The 25875-nt window shown below is 36.2% G+C and overlaps 1 long non-coding RNA gene across 5 annotated transcripts in view; it reads right to left on the reverse strand.

The window, feature by feature from the left end:
* Window positions 1-25875, reverse strand: part of LOC143657851 (uncharacterized) — a 139438-nt gene that overhangs the window by 32734 nt on the left and 80829 nt on the right. For all 5 annotated transcript variants that reach the window (XR_013162977.1, XR_013162973.1, XR_013162974.1 and 2 more), the window contains one exon: window positions 11380-11511. This is a non-coding gene — a long non-coding RNA (uncharacterized LOC143657851). The remainder of the gene's footprint in view (window positions 1-11379; window positions 11512-25875) is intronic.

Here is a 25875-nt window from a genome sequence, read left to right on the forward strand (position 1 = left end):
ATCCAAACAGTAATAACACTAAATGTTAATGGACTGAATTCCCCAATCAAAAGACATAGATTGGCAGAATGGATTAAAAAACAGGATCCTTCTATATGCTGTCTATAGGAAACACATCTTAGACCCAAAGATAAACATAGGTTGAAAGTGAAAGGTTGGGAAAAGATATTTCATGCAAATAACAACCAGAAAAGAGCAGGAGTGGCTATACTAATATCCAACAAATTAGACTTCAAATGTAAAACAGTTAAAAGAGACAAAGAAGGACACTATCTACTAATAAAAGGAACAATTATACAAGAATACATAATCATAAATATTTATGCACCAAACCAGAATGCCCCAAAATATGTGAGGAATACACTGTAAACACTGAAAAGGGAAATAGACTCATATACCATAAAAGTTGGAGACTTCAATTCTCCACTCTCATCAATGGACAGAACATCTAGACAGAGGATCAATAAAGAAACAGAGAATCTGAATATTACTATAAATGAGCTAGACTTAACAGACATTTATAGGACATTACATCCCACATCAGCAGGATACACCTTTTTCTCAAGTGCTCATGGATCATTCTCAAAGATAGACCATATGCGGGGACACAAAGCAAGTATTAACAAATTTAAAAACATTGAAATCATACACAACACTTTCTCGGATCATAAAGGAATGAAGTTGGAAATCAATAATAGGCAGAGTGCCAGAAAATTCACAAATACATGGAGGCTCAACAACACACTCTTAAACAACGACTGGGTCAAAGAAGAAATTGCTAGAGAAATTAGTAAATACCTCGAGGCGAATGAAAATGAAAACACAACATTTCAAAATTTATGGGACGCAGCAAAGGCAGTGCTAAGAGGGAAATTTATTGCCCTAAATGCCTATATCAGAAAAGAAGAAAAGGCAAAAATGCAGGAATTAACGGTCCACTTGGAAGAACTAGAGAAAGAACAGCAAACTAATCCCAAAGCAAGCAAAAGGAAAGAAATAACAAAGATTAGAGCAGAAATAAATGAAATTGAAAACATGAAAACAATAGAGAAAATCAATAAGACCAGAAGTTGGTTCTATGAGAAAATCAATAAGATTGATGGGCCCTTAGCAAGATTGACAAAAAGAAGAAGAGAGAGGATGCAAATAAATAAGATCAGAAATGGAAGAGGAGACATAACTAGTGACCTCACAGAAATAAAGGAGGTAGTAACAGGATACTATGAACAACTTTACGCTAATAAATACAACAATGTAGATGAAATGGACGGGTTCCTGGAAAGACATCAACAACCAACTTTGCCTCAAGAAGACATAGATGACCTCAACAAACCAATCACAAGTAAAGAAATTGAATTAGTCATTCAAAAGCTTCCTAAAAAGAAAAGTCCAGGACGAGACGGCTTCACATGTGAATTCTATCAAACATTCCAGAAAGAATTAGTACCAACTCTCCTCAAACTCTTCAAAAAAATCGAAGCAGAGGGAAAACTACCTAATTTCAGTCTATGAAGACAACATCACCCTCATACCAAAACCAGGTAAAGATATTACAAAAAAAGAAAAATACAGGCCAATCTCTCTAATGAATATAGATGCAAAAATCCTCAATAAAATTCTAGCAAATCGTATCCAACAACACATTAAAAGAATTATACATCATGACCAAGTAGGATTCATCCCAGGTATGCAAGGATGGTTCAACATAAGAAAATCAATTAATGTAATACATCATATCAACAAATCAAAGCAGAAAAATCACATGATCATCTCAATTGATGCAGAGAAGGCATTTGACAAGATTCAACATCCTTTCCTGTTGAAAACACTTCAAAATATAGGAATACAAGGGAACTTCCTTAAAATGATAGAGGGAATATATGAAAAACCCTCAGCTAATATCATCCTCAATGGGGAAAAATTGAAAACTTTCCCCCTAAGATCAGGAACAAGACAAGGATGTCCACTATCACCACTATTATTCAACATTGTGTTGGAGGTTCTAGCCAGAGCAATTAGACAAGAAAAAGAAATACAAGGCATCAAAATTGGAAAGGAAGAAGTAAAATTATCACTGTTTGCAGACGATATGATACTATATTTCGAAAACCCGGAAAAATCCACAACAAAACTACTAGAGCTAATAAATGAGTACAGCAAAGTAGCAGGTTACAAGACCAACATTCAAAAATCTGTAGCATTTCTATACACTAGCAATGAACAAGTGGAGGGGGAAATCAAGAAACGAATCCTATTTACAATTGCAACTAAAAGAATAATATACCTAGGAATAAATTTCACTAAAGAGACAAAAAACCTATAGTATTCTTTTTAAAGAAAACTACAAAAAACTGCTAAAAGAAATCACAGAAGACCTAAATAGATGGAAGGACATACTGTGTTCATGGACTGGAAGACTAAATATAGTTAAGATGTCAATCCTACCTAAATTGATTTACAGATTCAATGCAATACCAATCAAAATCCCAACAACTTATTTTTCAGAAGTAGAAAAACCAATAAGCAAATTTACCTGGAAGGGCAGGGTGCCCCGAATTGCTAAAAACATCTTGAGGAAAAAAAACGAAGCTGGAGATCTCGCACTGCCTGACTTTAAGGCATATTATGAAGCCACAGTGGTCAAAACAGCATGGTATTGGCATAAAGATAGATATATCGACCAATGGAATCGAATAGAGTGCTCAGATATAGACCCTCTCATCTATGGACATTTGATCTTTGATAAGGCAGTCAAGCCAACTCACCTGGGACAGAACAGTCTCTTCAATAAATGGTGCCTAGAGAACTGGATATCCATATGCAAAAGAATGAAGGAGGACCCGTATCTCACACCCTATACAAAAGTTAACTCAAAATGGATCAAAGATCTAAACATTAGGTCTAAGACCATAAAACAGTTAGAGGAAAATGTAGGGAGATATCTTATGAATCTTACAATTGGAGCCGGTTTTATGGACCTTAAACCTAAAGCAAGAGCACTGAAGAAGGAAATAAATAAATGGGAACTCCTCAAAATGAAACACTTTTGTGCATCAAAGAACTTCATCAAGAAAGTAGAAAGACAGCCTACACAATGGGAAAAAATAATTGGAAATGACATATCAGATAAAGGTCTAGTATCCAGAATTTATAAAGAGATTGTTCAACTCAACAACAAAAAGACAGCCAACCCAATTACAAAATGGGAAAAAAAACTTGAATAGACACCTCTCAGAAGAGGAAATACAAATGGCCAAAAGGCACATGAAGAGATGCTCAATGTCCCTTGCCATTAGAGAAATGCAAATCAAAACCACAATGAGATATCATCTCACACCCACCAGAATGGCCATTATCCACAAAACAGAAAATGACAAGTGCTGGAGAGGATGTGGAGAAAGAGGCACACTTATCCTCTGTTGGTGGGAATGTCAAATGGTGCAACCACTGTGGAAGGCAGTTTGGCGGTTCCTCAAAAAGCTGCATATAGAATTGCCTTATGACCCAGCAATACCATTGCTGGGAATCTACTCAAAGGAATTAAGGGCAAAAACTCAAACGGACATTTGCACACCAATGTTTATAGCAGCGTTATTTACAATTGCAAAGAGATGGAAACAGCCAAAATGTCCATCAACAGAAGAATGGCTAAACAAACTGTGGTATATACATACGATGGAATATTATGCAGCTTTAAGACAGAATAAACTTATGAAGCATGTAATAACATGGATGGACCTAGAGAACATTTTGCTGAGTGAGTCTAGCCAAAAACTAAGGGACAAATACTGTATGGTCCCAATGATGTGAATCGACATTCGAGAATAAACTTGAAATACGTCATTGGTAACAGAGTCCAGCAGGAGTTAGAAACAGGGTAAGATAATGGGTAATTGGAGCTGTTGGGATACAGACTGTGCAACAGGACTAGATGCAAAAACTCAAAAATGGACAGCACAATAATACCTAATTGTAAAGTAATCATGTTAAATCACTGAATGAAGCTGCATCCGAGCTATAGGTTTTTGTTTTGTTTTGTTCTGTTTTTTTTTTGTTTTTACTATTATTACTTTTATTTTTTTTCTCTATATTAACATTCTATATCTTTTTCGGTTGTGTTGCTAGTTCTTCTAAACCGATGGAAATGTACTAAGAAACGATGATCATGCATCTATGTGATGATGTTAAGAATTACTGATTGCATATGTAGAATGGTATGATTTCTAAATGTTGGGTTAATTTCTTTTTTTCTATTAATTAATAAAAAAAAACTTCCATATAGGCAGGACAAAAATGAAAATAATGAAAGTGGAAAATTCTTATTAGTTAAACAGAAGCTATGTTAAAGGCCTGAGTAAGTTGAACCAAATGTCAGAGAACATAAAACAAAGCCAATCAACAAGAAAACCCTAGGCAAAAAAGAGAAAATGACCTAAAAATAAAGTAATCACAAAAATCAGATGTCTAGATACAAGCAAAAAATCATGAGTCATATAAGGGCACACAGAGATATGGCCCTGTCAAAGGAACAAATTAAAACTTCCAATGAGATACAGGAATTGAAACAACTGATTAAAGATGTTCAAACAAATCTTCCAAATCAAATCAATGAGTTGAAGGAAAATATAGAAAAAGAGATGAAGGCTATAAAGAAGATACTGGGTGATGATAAAGAGAACTCAAAAGCTTGAAAACACAAATTACAGAACTTTTGGGAATGAAAGCCATGATAGAATAGATGAAAAACACAATGGAGACATACAAGAACAGATTTGAAGAGAAAGAAGAAAGGATTAGTGAAGTAGAGAACAGGACATCTAAAATCCTACACACAAAAGAACAGATAGGGTAATGAATGGAAAAATCTGAACAGGATTTCAGGGAATTGAATGACAATATGAAGCACATGAATATATGTGTTATGGGTGTCCCAGAAGGAGAAGAGAAGGGAAAGGGGGCAGAAAGAATAATTAAGGAAATAATCATTGAAAATTTCCCAATTCTTATGAAAGACATAAAATTACAGGCCCCAAAAGTAAAAGCATATGCCAAACAGAATAGATCCAAATAGACCTACACCATGACACTTACTAATCGGATTGTCAAATGTCAAAGACAAAGAGAGAATTATAAAAACAGTAAGAGAAGAGCAATTCATCACATAAAAGGAACATTCAATAAAACTAAGTGAGGATTTCTCAGCAGAAACCATGGAGGCAAGACAGCAATGAGATGAAACATTTAAAATACTGAAAGAGAGAAACTGCCAGCCAAGAATTCTATATCTGGAAAAGGTGTCTTCAAAAATGAGGGAGACTTTAAAATATTTACAGATAAATAGATACTGAGAGAATACATGAACATGAGACCTGCTTTACAAGAAACACTAAAGAGAATGCTACAGGCAGATAGAAAAAAACAGGGGAAAAATGTTTGGGGAAGAGTGTAGAAATGAACATTAGCAGGAAGCATAACCACTAGGGTTAAAAGAGAGAAAAAATAAGATATGACATATAAAATCCAAAGATTAAAATGATGTGAAAAAGTACTGATTTACATTAATAACATTAAATGTTAAAGGATTAAACCCCCCACTCAGAGTATATAGATAGACAGAATGGATAAAAACCAGGATCCATCTATACATTGTCTACAAGTGACTCATTTTAGACCCAAGGACAGAAACAGGTTTAGACCCAAGGACAGAAAAAGTGAAAGGTTGTAAAAAGATATTTCATGCAAACAACAACCAGAAAAGAGTGGGCATAGCTATATTAATATCAGACAAATCAGACTTCAAATATAAATGATTAGAAGAGACAAAGAAGGACAATATGTGTTAATGAAAGGGACAATACGTCAAGAAAAAATAATAATCACAAATATTTATGCATTGAGCCAGAGTGTACCAAAATACATGAAGCAAACAGTAACAACATTGGAGGGAGAAGTAGACACTTCTGCATTAATAGTTGGAGACTTCCTAATACACCATTCTCATCAATGTATAGAACATCTAGACAGAGGATCAGAAGGAAACAGATTGTGATCAATGTGATAAATGAACTAGAGACTACCAATTTAATAAGTCAACTCCTTGATCTTGAGGCTTGCCCATATGAAACTTATTTTTGCAATGGTGAAGCTAAGTCTCCTTATAATTATGCCTAAGAGTCACTCCCAGAGAACCTCTTTTGTTGTTAAGATGTGGCCTCTCTCTTTAAGCCATTTCTGCAAATAAGCTCACTACCCTCCCCCCACCCCTACATGGGCATGACTCCCACTGATCTAAGTCTCCCTGAAAATATGGAACTTGACTCCACTGGATGAGTCTGCCCCTAGTATCATGGGATTCAGAATCCTTTCACAACAGAAAGGGGAAAAAGAAATAAAACAAAACAAAGTTTCAGTGGCTAATAGATTACAAATGGAGATGAGAGGTCATTTTAGAGGTTGCTTTTATGCAAGCTTCAGCCAGATTTTGCAATTGCCACAATTTGCCAAGCCCCAACCACCAGCATTTCTGAAAACCCAAAAGAATATCCTGTACTCTAATACTCTAAAAATGTTTTACTTAGTGTGCTGGTTTGAAATGATGTATGTACCCTAGAAAAGCCATGTTTTAATCCTAATCCCATTTTGTGAAGGCAGCCATTTCTTCTAATCCCTATTCAGTATTGTTTGTTTGAAACTGTAATTAGATCATCTCCCTGGAGATGTGATTTAATCAAGAGCAGTTGTTAAACTGTGTTAGCTGGAGGTGTGTCTCCACCCATTTGGGTAAGTCTTGATTAGTTTCTGGAGTCCTATAAAAGAGGAAACATTTTGGAGGATGAGAGAGATTCTGAGAGAGCAGAACAACACAGCCACAAGAAGGAGAGTCCACCAGCCAGTGACCTTTGGAGATGAAGAAGGAAAGTGCCTCCCGGGGAGCTTCATGAAACAGGAAGCCAGGACAGAAAGCTAGCAGATGATGCTGTGTTCACCATGTGCCCTTCCAGATGAGAGAGGAACCCTGACCATGTTTGCCATGTGCCTTCTCATTTGAGAGAGAAACCCTGAACTTCATCAGTCTTCTCGAATCAAGGTAAAAATTTCCCTAGATGCCTTAGAATGGACATTTCTTTAACTTGCTTTAACTAGGACTTTTTCTCAGCCTTAGAACTGTAAACTAGCAACTTATTTAATTCTCCTTTTTAAAAGCCTTTCCATTTCTGGTATATTGCATTCCAGCAGCTAGAAAACTAGAACACTTAGTAAGTTTATTTTTTCAGACACTTAATACTTCAAGATTGTTCCCATGTCAGATAAGTCCTGAAGCACAGAGGTATAGTCTCTCCGAGAACATCAACCAGTTTCATTCCTCTACCCCATAAGACTGTCATAGCAGTCTTCTCTTGCTCTTGCTGTTTTTTTTTTTTTTTTTTGAATCAGACAGAGCAGGCCCCCTATCTTGAATGCCCTACATTATGTTTTTTTTTGCTAGTCAAAATTTCTCAAAATGAGGAACAGGGGGGTTGAGATCCTATCCTATCCTCCAAGCTAACTTTAGCCATAATAAAATTAGTACTATATTTTGAACTCCATCTATATTAGGTAGGTTCAGGTGTCAACTTGGCTCATTGACAGTGCCCAGTTATTCTGCTGCTGTAGACTTAAATCATCTGCATGTGAATTTCATCTAAGGCACGTACCTTTCGCATTGAGTGAGGCTTAGAAAGAGGAATCAGAAGACAGGAGCTCAAAGCCAGCTCAGACCCGGATGTTTGGACATGCAGAAGGGATATACTCAAGGGAAAGTCATTTGAACCCAGAAGCTGAGAGAGAGGGCCAGCAGACATCACTGTGTATATTCCCAAATTAGTAAATGTGTAACTAAATACATCCCCTTTATAAAAGTAGATCCATCTCTGGTGTATTACATTCTGGCAGCCTTAGCAAACTAAAATACCATCCAATTCCAGGTCAACTCTCATTTGATTAGAGATCATACCTCCAGTAATATTTAATTTCACTAAAAAAGTTATTTCCAATTTCTTTAAATTTTGTGTAACAAAGCACTTATATATTTGTAGCTGGTAACTTTATTCTTGTTTAATAATAATTGAAGCTTACAGTCTTTAATATCCCAGCTTCCAATATAAAATTGAAGAAAATTATTGTCATCTAATTATATCATTACCAAGTTAGTAGAAAACATTGTGGCACATTTCAGCTGACACAAGTATTAGAATCAAGTCTCTTTCTAATTAGCTGAAATACTAACTTGCAATGTGTTTTTTTTTAAATTGATGCAGACAGAGATAGCTGTAGATATAGACATTGAGATAGACATAGACATAGCATATATATAAATACAAAGATTGAGTTTAAGAACAACATATATTTATTACTTCTAAATATGTATGACTGGCTTTTCATATTTATGCATTATGCAAATGACCTGCAAAATGGCACTTAAGCTGAGGTACATATATACCAATGATGTGATATGGGGATCTTAGCCCTTTAAGACAGGAGAGTGGAGCTGGAAGGGATCTTATCAACCTGTCAGCTGACTTACTTTGATTCAGCAAATATATATCAGGCCCTTTCTATGTGCCAGACACTGTTGTATTCACCAGTGAACAAACAGACTGCTTCCCTAATCTCTGATGTGGTTGTGTCATTCCTTGCTACTCCCCAAATCCTAGCTAATGATCGGGTGCTTTGTGAAGCCCAGCTTCTTTTGTCATAAATTGAGTAACTTCTCAACCAAAGATGTTCCAAAACTTTTCCCTACCTTCTTCCAGGCAGGTCTACACTCCCTCAGGAATGAAATGTGCAGGGATGAAAGGACATTTGGAGACCTCACTGATATTTGTTTATGTCTTGGGATCTGGAGAGTATTCCATGTTTAAAGTAGAAAAATGCATGGTTCTTAAATTTTCTGGGTCATAAAACCCCTTTGAAAATCTGATGTCACCTTGGACCCGTTTCCAGAATAATTCATAAAACAAACATGCATGCACACACACATCCATGCCCATGTGCATGCACAGTGTATCAACAATTTAAAGGAGTTCAAGGACTCCTTGGGGTCTCTTATTTAGAATCAGTGAAAAGGATTTTAAAAAATAAAGAATAAATGGAAATTAATTATTAGAGGTAGACACATATATAGGTGAAGCAAAATTAAAAATGTAGAGAACTAGAATAGGATGCCATAGAAATTAAAAACCACAAATAATTTTTTGATAATGGAGTGCTTTGTGTGTCAAATTTCAGAAAGATTTTATGGGTTGCCAGGATTGTAAAGAGGCATTGAAACTGTGGTTCTTCTGTAGAGATTGTGCCCTTCAGTAATGAAAACAGTTGCCAGAGTGGTGAATTTAGTTCCACTTTCTTTCCCAAATTCTTATGATGATCTGAAAATAGCTAGCAGCAGAACAGGCAGTGACGATGACTCAAGCAGGACCCGACTGGCCTGTCTTCAAAGGAAGGAAAGAAACTACATTCAAATGCCCTAAATTCCAAAGACACCAAACAACCAAAAAGGATATTAGAATCTCACTTTACATGGGAAATAGTTAATTTTGGAGCTAAGCAAGTGTCTGTGTTTCTCTTCCATGCCCCACAGCACAGTAAAAACAGCATACTGAAAGATGGAGGAACCTGGAGAGATGGACTCTAGTCTCAGTACTGTTTTTTTCTTTTTACTTTTTAAAAAATTTTTATTAATAAAACCAATCAACATACAATATGAACATTCTTTTTTTCATCACACAGTTGTATATTCATCATCAGGATCATTTCTTAGAACATTTGCATCAATTCAGAAAAAGAAATAAAAAGAAAACAGAAAAAAAAATTCATATATACCATACCTTTTACCCCTCTCTTTCATTGATCACTAGCATTTCAATCTACTAAATTTATTTTAACATTTGTTCCCCCTATTATTTATTTATTTTTAATCCATCTATTTTACTCATCTGTCCATAAGGTAGATAAAAGAAACATCAGGCAGAAGATTTTCACAATCACACAGTCACATTGCGAAAGCTATATTATTCTACAATCATCTTCAAGAAACACAGCTGCTGGGACACAGCTCTACATTTTCAGGCAGATCCTCCTCTCTGTTACTCCTTAACTAAAAAGGTGATATCTATTTAATGTATAAAACTAACCTCCAGGATAACCTCTCGACTCTGGAATCTCTCAGTCATTGACACTTTATTTTGTCTCATTTCTCTCTTCCCCCTTTTGATGGAGAAGGTTTTCTCGATCCCTTGGTGCTGAGTTCCAGCTCATTCTAGGATATCTGTCTCACATTACCAAGAAGGTCCACACCCCTGGGCGTCATGTCCCATGCAGAGAAGGGGAGGACAGTGAGTTTGCTTGTCATGTTAGCTGAGAGAGAGAGGCCACATCTGAGCAACAAAAGAGGTTCTCTTGAGGGTGCCTCTTAGGCCTAATTTTAAGTAGGCTTAGCCTATCCTTTGTGGGGTTAAGTTTCATATGAACAAACCCCAAGATTGGGGACTTAGCCCATAGGTTTGGTTGTCCCCACTGCTTGTGAGAATATCAAGAATTCTCCACTTGGGGAAGTTGAATTTTCCCCCTTTCCCACCATTTCCCCAAGGGGACTTTGCAAATACTTGTTTATTCACTGTTCAAAACCTTATGGGATTTATCAAGGCATCACTCTGGACAAACCTACAAAATCTCATGCCCTACGCAAGGTTCCATATACTTATGGTATTCAATTAAGCTGTCCACATAAGTTATATTAGGAAATGTACTAGTCAAAATAAAAAAATTTGTACCAAATAAGCATTTTTTGCTTTAGTCTCACACATAATTTAAAGTTTTAAAATATTAATTACCATCTATTTTCAACAACCTGCATTACTGACATTCTCAGTAGGCAGAGTTCTCACTTGCCATGTGGGAGACCTGGGTTCAATTTCCAGTGCCTGCCCATGCAAAAAATAAAAAAGGGCAGACCACCATGGCTCACCAGGCAGAGTTCTCAGTACTCTTTTAAATTAGAAGCAAGATCTTTGGAAAGCCCTTTCTGGGTCTTAATTATTTTCTCATTTGTAAAATGTAAAGTTGGAAGAGAGAATGTTAAAAGCTCTTCTTAACTCTAGGAATTTGAACTACTATTTATTACCCCTTCTTTATCAATTATTCAAAAGGCTTTTGGAAAAGAAGTGGCTATTTGTAGACTTGGTTGTGGTAGTGGTGGTAGAGACTGCTTTTGACCATGGTCAAGAAGTGGGGGAAATAAAGATGACTAAGGGAAAACTTCCAGCTGATTGTTCTTGGGCAAATTATCTAACATATAAAGCCTTGGTTTCGTCTGTAAAACGGTGCAATACTATGATGTACCTCACATGTCCAGATGTTAAATGCTCCAAGTTACTTAATAGTATGAGGCACTGAAGTAGAGACAGGTCCATGGATGAAGTTCCCAAGCTTTAGAGAGTTGTCTTCTCTGGCTCTTCACTATCTTCTCTTTTTCTTTAATGTTTCATTGGATTGAAAAAAAATTAAACATAGAGAATCATGTACTAACTTATTTATCATAAATTTAATGGCATAATGTATTAATCTATGTTGTATTTTTTAATCATGCTTGAACTTTTGAGATGAATCACAATTAGCCAAATTTTTACTTTTATGGTGTTGTTAAATTTTAGTTGCTACTGCTTTATTCAGTATTTTTTAACTGATATTCAAAAACAAGATCAGCCAATGCATTTTTCCTGTATTTTTTGTTGGTGGTTTGATAGGCCAAATAATGGCTCTTCACAAAGATGTTCTAATCTTCAGAACCTGTGAATATGTTCCCTTGCATGGAAATGGGAATTTGCTTATGTGATTGAGGCTATTTGCCTTGAGATAGGGAAGTTATTCCAGATTATTGAGTGAGATCAATCTACTCACATGAGCCCTTAAATGCAAAGACCCTTTCCCTTATGAATTCAGAACAAAAGAATAATGGAAAGGAAGGAGAAGAGAGTCAAAGCCTGAGAGAGACAGGAGCACCATTTTTGGATCTGCATTTGGAGAACGGGAGCCACAAACCAACTAATCCAGGCAGTTTCTAGGAGTTAGGAACAGTCCTCAGTGGACAGCTGGCAAAGAAACAGCTGTTAATTTTAAAATAAACAACTATTTGAAACATCTGGAAATTTTTCTAACACATAATGCAAATAAAGAAACATTTATTCCAGAAAAACGACTAAATCTTGGTAAGAAAAGTAAGAGCCATAACTCAATACTTCCCTCCCTCTTTTCAGCTAAGCCTGATGAAAGATTCATTACTGGTTTATGCAGCCAAAAACACAGGGCTTCTTCTCTCCACACCCCGACCCCGAACTCCTAGTCAAGGGCAGTGGTGCCTCTGCAGGAAGTACCAGGCCACCAGCATTTCTCAACCAGCCCAAAGCCTGTGCCATCTGAGGAACAAGATCAGAGGTTTCATATTGTGGGAAAAATAAGCTTCACCAAAATATCCAGCTAGTCATTAAAGAAGTAAGCAAACCAATGCCAATAAGGCCCAGGGAAGGGATCAATGTTCCTAATTAAAATAATACTAAAGACGGAAAATACTCAATTTTCAACAACAACAAAAAATGATGAGACATGGAAAAGTGTCCCCTGCACAGGGGAAAAGCAGGTAATAGAAACTACCTTTGAGAGGGCCTATATGTCAGATTTATAAAGCAGGCAATGATTTCAAAGGAGCAATTATAAATATATTCAAAGGACTGATAAAAACAATGCTTACATAAGAAAAGTAAAGTATGATGGCCATGTCTGATCAAATACAGCATATCAGTAAAGGGGTAGGAATTTTTTAAAAAGTGGAAATTGTGAAATGCCAGGTGCAGATGAGACAGAGGTCACATGCACACTGCAGAGATATAGCAAAGCTCACTCATGGGAAAAGGCACCTGAGGTCGTGAAAAGACTAAAGTGTTGCAAAACTGCTTGACTCTGGGAAGGAGACCTTGGGGATTGTGCAACTTTTTGACTCATCCAGTCACAAGGAAGCAGATGGTTCAGCTGGTGCTTCCTCCTCCCCCATTCTGTAGTTACTTTTTTGACTTTCTTTACCTCCCAGCCCTATAAAATAAACAGTGCTGAGCCTCACAGCCTCTTTGAGTCTCCATCGGAGCTCAGAGTCCCACCTGGTCCCAGCTTTAACTGTATGCTTGTCTCTTGTGTTTCTTTCTCAATTCCCCATTGCCTCCCTTCAGTCCCAACCCTGAGCTGCACTGATCAGGGCAGTGAAGTCCAAAAGTACACTAAAAATTGAAACAAAATTTTCACTAGAGGAGAGCTTAATGGTATTTTTGAGGTGGCAAATGAAAGAACTAGGAAACTTGAAGATAGATTGACAAAGATTATGCACCATGAAGAAGAGAGGGTAAAAGAATGAAGAAAAGTTAAAACCTCAGAAAAATGTGAAACACCATTAAGTATATCAATATGTGTGTAATGAAGTACCAGATGGAGAGGAGAAAGGAGTGGAAAAATATTTGAAGTAATCGCTGAAAAATTCCAAATTTGCATCTATGCCTGTGATGGTTTGGAGGCATTAGGGACCACAGAAGTTCATGTTCTTAAAGCTAATCCATTCCTGTGGGTGTAGATCTATTGTGGTGGGGCCTTTTGATTAGGTTATTTCAGTTGAGGCATGCCCCAGGTAGGTTTTAATCCTCTTACTGGAGTCCTTTACAAAAGTATGACATTTAGAGAAACAAACAGAAGCTCAGGGAGAAAGCCACAGAAGAAGAAGCTGAAAGCAACAAAGTCAGAAAGAGAAGGGAGAGACCAGCAGACACCACAATACATCTTGCCATCTGACAGGGGAGTCTAGATATCATGGGGATGATGCCTCAGTTTGGATATTTTCTTGCCCTCAAAATTGTAGACTTGTAAAATAATAAATCCCCATTGTTAAAAGCCAGCCCATTTCTGGTATACTGCATTGTAGCAGATTTAGCAAACTAAAACAACACCTATAATGAGCTCAATGAACTCCAAGTTGGGTAAACACAAACAGACCCATAAACACACATAACATAGTAAAATCTTGAAAGAAAAAGAGAAAGAGAAAATTTTGAAAGCAGCAAGAGCAAAACGACTTGTCATATGTAAGGAACCCAAATGATATTAGCAACTGAATTGTCTTCAGAAACAATGGAGTCCAGAAGGTATATGGCAATTAATCAAAGTACTGAAAGAAAAAAAGCTTTCAACCAACAATTATCTATGTAATAAAACTAATTTTACAAAATCACAACAATGACAAAAAGATATAAATAAAGAAAAAAATTTTTTTAAATGAAAACAAAGTAAAGCCATTCCAAGATAAACAATGAACTTTAAAAAAAAAAATCTTTGTTAGCTGACCCACTTTATGAAAACTGAAGGAAGTACTTCAGATGGAAAGCACATGCCCCCAGACAGTAATTAAGATCCACACAATAAACCAAAAGGAAGTTGTCAGGTAATTATATAATTACAAAAGATGGTATCATGTATATTTCTTCCCCTTTCTTCTCTTAAGTGATTTAAAAAGCAATTACATAAAACAATATGCATATAATCATTGGGGACCCTATACCATATAGAAATGTAATCTTTTTGACAATGAGTTTTAAAATGTGGGTGGCAGAAAACCTGCATTTGGGTAAGAAAATGACCTCAGGTGATAACTTGAATTCACAGGAAGAAATGTAGAAAACCCAAAATGGTAAATAAGAAAGTTAATTAAGTCTGCAAGTATGTACTTTTTCTCCTTTTTTCCTATCAAGTTCTTTCAAAAACACAAAATTATATGAAGGACTAATTAAAATAATACATTGTTGGCCATAAAAACAATAGCACAAAAAAGGGAAAAGAAAGATAATTATATAAAAATAATTTTCTGATCTCACTAGAATTAAGTCAGTATAAATCTGAAGTATATTCTGATAAGTTAAGAGGTTTTTGGTAGATCCAGAACAACCACTAAGAAAATAACCATCGAAATACAGTAAAATGATAATTAAAATAGAAATATTCACTCAGTGTATAGAAAGGAGTAAAGGAGGAATAAAGGAAGTAGAAATGTAGCGTGAAAACCAGGAACGAGGCCGCAGGCCTCCAGGAACATTCCGCAAAGTTAGAACAGGCTGAGACTAAGGATCCGTAATTTCGGGAAGCAGGTTTTATTAGCTCGTGCGCACGAGGGCCCAGCTGAGTCACCTCAAAAGTCTGAGCCCCGAACAAAAGGCAACCTTAGCTTTTATAGACTTTTTGACATGATAAAGACAAGGTACACAATTGGCTGATTTAAGTTGAGAATGGCCCAGAGCTGAACTGTTGAGGGGCCCCTACCTCAGGAATGTCTTCTTTTGCCTATGTGCATCTTTACCAGTTCTGAAGGCTAGGGGAGGGGGTTTCTATACCAGGAAATGAACCTTATCTCACTTGCCTGCAAGGAGAGGGGATTTGGGGATTTTCCACAGAGAGCACAGCTAAACCAGAAAGAGGGCAATGCCTGCCTGCTACAAAATGACATGCAAAATATAGAAAACAAGTTCAGATGTGAAGCCAAATATATCAATAATAACATTAAATGTGAACTAAACAATCCAATCAAAAGGCAAACAATGTCAGGCAGACTAAAAAATATTTCTAATTTTTGGCTGTCTACAGGAGACATACTTTAGATTTTAAAACGCAAATGCCTGGAAGTAAATATATGATAAAACATATACAAATAGCAATAATGAGAAAGCTCTAGTAATTATACTAATATCAGACAAAATAGGCTTTAAAGAATATGTTATTTGAGAAAAAGAGGTGCAGTAGGAAGATACACATATTATAAATATATATGTGCCTAATAACTGAGAAAATTAAAGAGAGAAATAGTCAATTGATCAAGATCAGGAGAGTTCAACTAGGCAGTTGACAAACACAGAAGACGTGAAAAATACTAAAAGCTAACTAGACCTAACTGACATCTATTAAACACTTGACTCCACAGCAGCATGATACACATTCTTATCAAGTTAGCAGAGAACATTCTTCAGGATAAGGCATGTTCTAGGCCACAAAACAAGTTTTAATAAATTTTAAAGTATTGATATTATATGAAATATGTCTCTGAACACAATGGAATAAAATTAGAAATCAATATTAGAAAGTAATTTGGGAAATTCACAAATATATGGAAATTAGACAGTATGCTTCTAAATAACTAATGGATCAAAGATATCATAAGGGAAATTAGAAACTAGATTGAGTTGACTGAAAACAAAAACACAATATACCTTAGAAACAAAAAGAATTATGAGGGAACACTATATAAAACCATGTGCCAACAAATCAGATAATTTAGATGAAATAGACAAATTCCTAGAAAGACACAAAACCTTCTAAAAATACAATGAATAAGTTGATAGGCATATAACAATTAAAGAAATTGAAATAGTAGTGAAAAAAACTTCCCACAAAGAAATGCCTAGGCCTGGGTAGCTACATTAGTGAATTATTTAAATATTTAAAGGAGAATTAACACAAACTCTTCCAAATAATAGAACAGGAAACACTTTCCAACTCATTCTATGAAGCCAGTATTAGTGGTTCTAAAACCAAGATCACAAGACCTCATAACATAAAAATACTATAGGCAAATACCTCTTATGATTATAAATGCAAAAATACTAAACAAAAGCACTAAAAAACCAAATCCAGCAACCTATAAAAAGGGTTATATACCAAGACCAATTGGGAATTATGCCATAAATACAAGTTTGATTCAAATTCTAAAACTCAATTAATGTAATAAACACATCCACAAAATAAAGAGTAAAAAACACATGATCATTTTAATCAATGCAGAAAAAGCATTTAAAAATATCCAACACTTTTTCATGAGATTAAAAATTATTCAAAAATCTAGACATAGTTTATCAGTTCAATTTCTTCTATCTGATAAAGAGTATTTTGGAAACATCACAGGTAACATTATAATTGATGAAAGTGAGAATACATTATGACTAAGCTCAGGAATAGGACAAAGATATCTGCCCTTGACACATTCAACATTGTACTAGAGATTATTGCCAGAGAAATATGGCAAGAAAAAAGAGACATCCAGGTTGGAAAGGAAGTAATAAAATTTTCCCTTTCACAGATGACATAATCTTGTATATGGAAAATCTTAAGGAATGCACTAAAAATACTTTAGAATTAATAAGCTCAGCAAGGTGCAGGAACAATATCAATATATAAAAATCAGGTTTTTTATTTATTGCAATAAATACTTGCAATGAAAAATCCAAAATGAAATGAAATTATTCCATTTACAATAGCATCAAAAAGAAGAGAATATGTAAGAATAAATTTAATAGTAGAAGTGCAAAAGTTGTACTCTGAAAGCTACAAAATATTTTTGAAAGAAATTGAAGAAAACTGAAATAAATAGAAATACAATTTGTATTCACAGATTAAAATACTTAATATTGTTAAAATGGCAATAGTCCCCAAAATTCATCTACAAATCAATGCATCCCTAGCTGGATCTTTGTAGCAATTTACAAGCTGGTCTTGAAATTTATATGGGGACTTAAGGGGCCCAGACTACCTAAACAATCTAGAAAAAGAACAAAACTGATAGACTCATACATCCTGATTTCAAAATTTCCTACAAAGCTACAGTAATCAAGACAGTGGGGTACAGGCATAAGGATACACCTACTGATGAATGGAAAAGAACTGAGCAAAACCCTACATCTACAGTAAAACAATTTTCAGCAAAAGTGCTGGGACATTGCAACAAGGCAAGAATCGTCTTTTCAAACAATATTACTGGGACAAGTGGATATCCATATGCAAAAGAATGAAGTTAAACCCCTTCCTCACACCACAAGCGAAAACTAACTCAAAATGGATCATAGGTCTAAATATAAAAGCTAAAATTACATAAAACACTTAGATGAAAATAGAGGACTAAATTTTTGTGACTTTGTATTAGGCAAAGCCTGCTTATATGTGATACCAAGAATAGAAGAGATAATAGAACAATAGATAAATTGGAGTTCATAAAAATTAAAAACATTTGTGTTTCAAAGGATAACATCAAGAAAGTTTAATACAACTCACAGAATAGGAGAAAATATTTGCAAACCATATAACTGACAAAGGACTTGTATTTAGAAGATATAAAAATAAAACTCAACAATAAAAAAGGACAAATAACTCAATGAAAATTGTGTATCTGAATATACAGTTCTCCAAATAAGATAAACCAATGGCCAATAGGCACATAAAAGCATGCACAACACCATTGGCCATCAGGGAAATGTAAGTAAAAACCACAATAAGATACCTCCTTGTACTGAGAAAATGTATTAGCAATGATATAAAGAAATTGGAACTCCATTTATTACTGGTGAGAATGCAAAATTGTGCATAAACTTTGGAAATGCCTGGCAGTCCCTCAAAGTTCACCAGACTGTGCCGTATGATCTGGCAATCTCATGCCTATGTATACATTCTAGAATAATGAAAATATGCATCCAATTCACAAATAAACAAAATGTGGTGTTGACATACAATGGGATGTTACTCAGGAATAAAAAAAAAAAAAATGAAGTAACTGATCCATGCTACAACACTATGCTAAGTGAAAGAATCCAGTTGCAAAAACAAATAAACAAGCATGTGCTGCATGATTCCAGTTATATGAAATGTCCAGAATATGGAAATCTAGAGAGCAAGTATATTGGTGGTTATCTAGGGCTGTAGAGAAACGGAAAAGATACTGGGTAGGATGGAGGTTGATAACTAATGATTATGGAGTTTCTTTGTAGAGTAACAAAAACATACTTTAAAATTAGATAGCAGGGATGGTTGCACAACTGTGAATATACTAAAAACCATTGAATTGTATATTTTCCATAGATGCATTGACAGGTAGGTGAATTGTATCTTATCTCAATTAAGATATACAATATTGAGACTTCTGGAGAAGATGGTGGCTTAGTAGGGTGCGCAAGTCTTAGTTCCTCCTCCAGAACAACTACTAAATAACTAGAAACAGTACAGAACAGCTCCCGGAGCCACGACAGAGACAAGACACACAGTGTACCCCAGTCTGGACCGGCTGGACCGGCTAAGAGACTCCGCTGTGGTGAGGTCCACGAGCGGCATGCACTTCCCCAGGCAGCGGCGGCTGGTGGCCGGAGCCCCTCCCTCCCTCCTTCCCAGCCTGGCTGGGAGCTTTGGATCAGCGGTTCCCCAAGCCGCTGCAGCTGGCGACCGGAGCCCCTCCCACACATGCAGCTTCCCGGGCCAGCTGGGAGGCTTGGATCGGCAGTTCCCCAAGCCACGGCGGCTGGCGACCGGAGCCCCTCCCACACGCAGCATCCCAGGCCGGCTGGGAACCTCCGATCAGTGGTTTCCCAAGCCGCGGCGGCCGGCGACCAGAGCCCCTCACACACACACAGCTTCCCGGGCCGGCTGGGAGCCTCGGATCAGCAGTTCCCCAAGCCACGGCGGCCAGTACCCCTCCCCCACAGGCGACTTCCCAGAGGGAAAGGAAAGAGTCTCCAACAGTAGTAGAGACTGAACCCAACCTAACACCAATAGTGGCATTAATGAACAACTTCTGACTACTAAAAATAGGCCCTCAGCTCAGGCAAAACTGATCAAGATGGAAGTTGCCTATTGGGCTAACTGAAAAAGAGGAAAGGGGGCAAAACAGAGCCTTCTGCAGCTGCTTCTATGGAGGCTTCATTGCGTCTGGACTCAGCGCTGGGATTACACAGGTTGCAACTGCCCCAATGCAGAAACAGGCTGCTTTCAGGGCTCTCTACCACCTGAACCTTCCCCGCGGGAGGGGTGAAACGCAACTCAGGTGGAATCCCTCTCTCAAGGAATTCAGATCCCAGGACTTCACACTTTGAAGTCATTAAAACTAACCTACAACCTTTCCTCTGTCTCCACCACACACCCAGCAGCGAGAGTCTTCCAAAGTTAAAGGAGCCACAACATCTTTTGCTGGTGGGACCCGCAGACAGACAAGCACCACATATTGGGCAAGATAACAAAAACAGAGCCGAGAGACTTCACAGGAAAGTCTTTCAAACTGCTGGGTCCCACACTCAGGGAAATTTGATTAAATGCCCAGCAAAAAATAACAAATCACACCAGGAAAATTGAAGATATGGCCCAGTCAAAGGAACAAACCAATAGCTCAAATGAGATACAGGAGCTGAGACAACTAATTCTGAATATACGAACAGAAATGGAAAACCTCTTCAAAAACCAAATCAATAAATTGAGGGAGGACATGAAGAAGGCATGGGATGAACAAAAAGAAGAAATGGAAAGTCTGAAAAAACAAATCACAGAATTAATGGGAATGAAAGATACAGTAGAAGAGATGAAAAAACAATGGAAACCTACAATGGTAGATTTCAAGAGACAGAGGTTAGAATTAGTGAACTGGAGGATGGAACATCTGAAATCCAAAAAGAAACAGAAACTATAAGGAAAAGAATGGAAAAATATGAGCAGGGGCTCAGGGAATTGAATGATAAGATGAAGCTCACAAATATATGTGTTGTGTGTGTCCCAGAAGGAGAAGAGAAGGGAAAAGGAGGAGAAAAACTAATGGAAGAAATTATTACTGAAAATTTCCCCACTCTTATGAAGGACCTAAAATGAGAGATCCAAGAAGTGCAGCACACCCCAAAGAGAATAGATCCAAATAGGCGTTCTCCAAGACACTTACTAGTTAGATTGTCAGAGGTCAAAGAGAAAGAGAGGATTTTGAAAGCAGCAAGAGAAAAACAATCCATCACATACAAGGGAAACCCAATAAGACTATGTGTAGATTTCTCAGCAGAAACCATGGAAGCAAGAAGACAGTGGGATGATATATTTAAATTACTAAAAGAGAAAAACTGCGAACCAAGACTTCTCTATCCAGCAAAATTGTCCTTCAAAAATGAGGGAGAAATTAAAACATTTTCAGACAAAAAGTCACTGAGAGAATTTGTGACCAAGAGACCAGCTCTGCAAGAAACACTAAAGGGAACACTAGAGTCAGATACGAGAAGACAGAAGAGAGAGGTATGGAGAAGAGTGTAGAAAGAAGGAAAATCAGATATGATATATATAATACAAAAGGCAAAATGGTAGAGGAAAGTATTACCCAAACAGTAATAACACTAAATGTTAATGGACTGAATTCCCCAATCAAAAGACATAGACTGGCAGAATGGATAAAAAACAGGATCCTTCTATATGCTGTCTACAGGAAACACATCTTACACCCAAAGATAAACATAGGTTGAAAGTGAAAGGTTAGGAAAAGATATTTCATGCAAATAACAACCAGAAAAGAGCAGGAGTAGCTATACTAATATCCAACAAATTAGACTTCAAATGTAAAACGGTTAAAAGAGACAAAGAAGGATACTATCTACTAATAAAAGGAACAATTTAACAAGAAGACATAACAATCATAAATATGTATGCACCAAATCAGAATGCCCCAAAATATGTGAGGAATACACTGCAATTACTGAAAAGGGAAGTAGACACATCTACCATAATAGTTGGAGACTTAAATTCCCCACTCTCATCAATGGACAGAATCTCTAGACAGAGGATCAATAAAGAAACAGAGAATCTGAATATTACAAAGAATGAGCTAGACTTAACAGACATTTATAGGACATTACACCCCACAACAGCAGGATACAGCTTTTTCTCAAGTGCTCATGGGTCATTCTCAAAGATAGACCATATGCTGGGTCACAAAGCAAGTCTCAACAAATTTAAAAAGATTGAAATCATACACAACACTTTCTCGGATCATAAAGGAATGAAGTTGGAAATCAATAATAGGCAGAGTGCCAGAAAATTCACAAATACGTGGAGGCTCAACAACACATTCTTAAACAACCAGTAAGTCAAGGAAGAAATTAAAAGAGAAATTAGTAAATATCTCGAGGCGAATGAAAATGAAAACACAACATATCAAAACCTATGGGATGCAGCAAAGGCAGTGCTAGAGGGAAATTTATTGCCCTAAATGCCTATATCAAAAAAGGAGAAAGGGCAAAAATTCGGGAATCAACTGTCCACTTGGAAGAACTGGAGAAAGAACAGCAAACTAATCCCAAAGCAAGCAAAAGGAAAGAAATAACAAATATTAGAGCAGAAATAAATGAAATTGAGAACATGAAAACAATAGAGAAAATCAATAAGACCAGAAGTTGGTTGTATGAGAAATTCAACAAGATTGATGGGCCCTTAGCAAGATTGACCAAAAGAAGAAGCGAGAGGACGCAAATAAATAAAATCAGAAATGGAAGAGGAGACATAACCACTGACCTCACAGAAATAAAGGAGGTAATAACAGGATACTATGAACAACTTTACGCTAATAAATACAACAATGTAGATGAAATGGACAAGTTCCTAGAAAGCCATGAACAACCAACTTTGACTCAAGAAGAAATAGATGACTTCAACAAACCAATCACAAGTAAAGAAATTGAATCAGTCATTCAAAAGCTTCCCAAAAAGAAAAGTCCAGGACCAGATGGCTTCACATGTGAATTCTACCAAACGTTCCAGAAAGAATTAGTACCAACCCTGCTCAAACTCTTCAAAAAAATTGAAGTGGAGGGAAAACTACCTAATTCATTCTATGAAGCCAACATCACCCTCATACCAAAACCAGGCAAAGATATTACAAAAAAGAAAACTACAGACCAATCTCTCTAATGAATATAGATGCAAAAATCCTCAACAAAATTCTAGCAAATCGAATCCAGGAACACATTAAAAGAATTATACATCATGACCAAGTAGGATTCATCCCAGGTATGCAAGGATGGTTCAACATAAGAAAATCAATTAATGTAAAACACCATATCAACAAATCAAAGCAGAAAAATCACATGATCATCTCAATTGATGCAGAGAAGGTATTTGACAAGATTCAACATCCTTTTCTGTTGAAAACACTTCAAAGGATAGGAATATAAGGGAACTTCCTTAAAATAATAGAGGGAATATTTGAAAAACCCACAGCTAATATCATCCTCAATAGGGAAAAATTGAAAATTTTCCCCCTAAGATCAGGAACAAGACAAGGATGTCCTTTATCACCACTATTATTCAACATCATGTTGGAGGTTCTAGCCAGAGCAATTAGACAAGAAAAAGAAATACAAGGCATCAAAATTGGAAAGGAAGAATTAAAATTATCACTGTTTGCAGACAATATGATACTATATGTCGAAAACCCGGAAAAATCCACAACAAATCTACTAGAGCTAATAAATGAGTACAGCAAAGTAGCAGGTTACAAGATCAACACTCAAAAATCTGCAGTGTTTCTATATACTAGCAATGAACAAGCTGAGGGGGAAATCAAGAAACGAATTCCATTTACAATTGCAACTAAAAGAATAAAATACTTAGGAATAAATTTAACTAAAGAGACAAAAGACCTATACAAAGAAAACTACAAGAAACTGTTAAAAGAAATCACAGAAGACCTAAATAAATGGAAGGGCATACCGTGTTCATGGATTGGAAGACTAAATATAGTTAAGATATCAATTCTACCTAAATTGATTTACAGATTGATTCAATGCAATACCAATCAAAATCCCAACAACTTATTTTTCAGAAATAGAAAAACCAATAAGCAAATTTATCTGGAAGGGCAGGGTGCCCCGAATTACTAAAAGTATCTTGAGGAAAAAAAACGAAGCTGGAGGTCTTACGCTGCCTGACTTTAAGGCATATTATGAAGCCACAGTGTTCAAAACAGCATGGTATTGGCATAAAGATAGATATATCGACCAATGGAATCGCATAGAGTGCTCAGATAGAGACCCTCTCATCTATGGACATTTGATCTTTGATAAGGCAGTCAAGCCAACTCACCTGGGACAGAACAGTCTCTTCAATAAATGGTGCCTAGAGAACTGGATATCCATATGCAAAAGAATGAAAGAGGACCTGTATCTCACACCCTATACAAAAGTTAACTCAAAATGGATCAAAGATCTAAACATTAGCTCTAAGACCATAAAACAGTTAGAGGAAAATGCAGGGAGATATCTTATGAATCTTACAATTGGAGGTGGTTTTATGGACCTTAAACCTAAAGCAAGAGCACTGAAGAAAGAAATAAATAAATGGGAGCTCCTCAAAATTAAACACTTTTGTGCATCAAAGAACTTCATCAAGAAAGTAGAAAGACAGCCTTCACAATGGGAGACAATATTTGGAAATGATATATCAGATAAAGGTCTAGTATCCAGAATTTATAAAGAGATTGTTCAACTCAACAACAAAAAGACAGCCAATCCAATTACAAAATGGAAAAAAGACTTGAACAGACACCTCTCAGAAGAGGAAATACAAATGGCCAAAAGGCACATGAAGAGATGCACAATGTCCCTGGCCACTAGAGAAATGCAAATCAAAACCACAATGAGATATCATCTCACACCCACCAGAATGGCCATTATCAACAAAACAGAAAATAACAAGTGCTGGAGAGGATGTGGAGAAAGAGGCACACTTATCCTCTGTTGGTGGGAATGTCAAATGGTGCAACCACTGTGGAAGGCAGTTTGGCGGTTCCTCAAAAAGCTGCATATAGAATTGCCATATGACCCAGCAATACCATTGCTAGGTATCTACTCAAAGGACTTAAGGGCAAAGACACAAACAGACATTTGCACACCAATGTTTATAGCAGCATTATTTACAATTGCAAAGAGATGGAAACAGCCAAAATGTCCATCAACAGATGAGTGGCTAAACAAACTGTGGTATATACATACGATGGAATATTATGCAGCTTTAAGACAGAATAAACTTACGAAGCATGTAATAACATGGATGGACCTAGAGAACATTATGCTGAGTGAGACTAGCCAAAAACTAAAGGACAAATACTGTATGGTCCCACTGATGTGAACCGACATTAGAGAATAAACTCGGAATATGTCATTGGTAACAGAGACCATCAGGAGTTAGAAATAGGGTAAGATAATGGGTAATTGGAGCTGAAGGGATACAGACTGTGCAACAGGACTGGATACAAAAACTCAAAAATGGACAGCACAATACTACCTAATTGTAATGTAATTATGTTAAAACACTGAATGAAGCTGCATCTGAGCTATAGTTTTTTTGTTTGTTTGTTTTATATTTTTTGTAGTTTTTATTTTTATTTTTTTCTGTATATTATCATTTTATTTCTTTTTCTGTTGTCTTGCTATTTCTTTTTCTAAATCGATTCAAATGTACTAAGAAATGATGATCATACATCTATGTGATGATATTAGGAATTACTGATTGCATATGTAGAATGGAATGATTTCTAAATGTTGTGTTAGTTAATTTTTTTAATCAATAAAAAAAGATATACAATATTATATCTTGATAAGTGGATCATTTGTGGACTATATTCCTTCTCAAAATCAAGTGTTCCTCTTTTCCACCTTTAGTGACTTTTTTATCTTAAATTTATCCAAGTGTGATATTAAAATTGCAATTGTAGTTTTCTTTTCTATTAGCATTAGCTTAGAATGCCTTTGTTTCTAACACTTGAACAAATTTAGAATAATTTTAGGAATTTACAAGAGGTCAAGAGAGTAAGAAAATTCAGGCAGATGGCCCACCATGACTGAAGGCACAAGAGCATAACTTGTTATTGCTCAGGCTTCCTACCATTTTCTAGGTTAAATTTCCAGGTTTCTCAAAGTCTTTTTACAAGCTTGAACTTACTTTTGCCCAAGCAGAGGAAAACTGAATTGGTTTTCAATTTCAATT

This window comes from Tamandua tetradactyla, chromosome 15 (assembly GCF_023851605.1).
Source record: "Tamandua tetradactyla isolate mTamTet1 chromosome 15, mTamTet1.pri, whole genome shotgun sequence".
NCBI lineage: Eukaryota > Metazoa > Chordata > Mammalia > Pilosa > Myrmecophagidae > Tamandua > Tamandua tetradactyla.